This window comes from Notamacropus eugenii, chromosome 1 (genome assembly GCF_028372415.1).
Source record: "Notamacropus eugenii isolate mMacEug1 chromosome 1, mMacEug1.pri_v2, whole genome shotgun sequence".
In the NCBI taxonomy this organism is placed as follows: domain Eukaryota; kingdom Metazoa; phylum Chordata; class Mammalia; order Diprotodontia; family Macropodidae; genus Notamacropus; species Notamacropus eugenii.
In genome coordinates this window covers 15,692,909-15,693,142 of record NC_092872.1, presented here as the reverse complement: position 1 = coordinate 15,693,142, position 234 = coordinate 15,692,909, and positions in this window count along the sequence as shown.

Sequence of the window (234 nt, the reverse complement as noted above, 5' to 3'; positions counted from 1 at the left end):
TGCAAACTCGCTGCACTCACTTGAACCGCTTTTACGCCCCGCCCCGCCCCGCCCATCTCCGCCCCGCCCTCCGCTCCTCTCCGCCCCGCCCTCGCCCCGCCCTCCGCTCCTCTCCGCCCCGACCCGACCCGCCCTCGCCCCTCCCTCCGCTCCTCTCCGCCCCGCCCTCGCCCCGCCCTCCGCTCCTCTCCGCCCCGCCCTCCCTTCCCTTTCCAGGCTTCGGGCGGGCCGGCG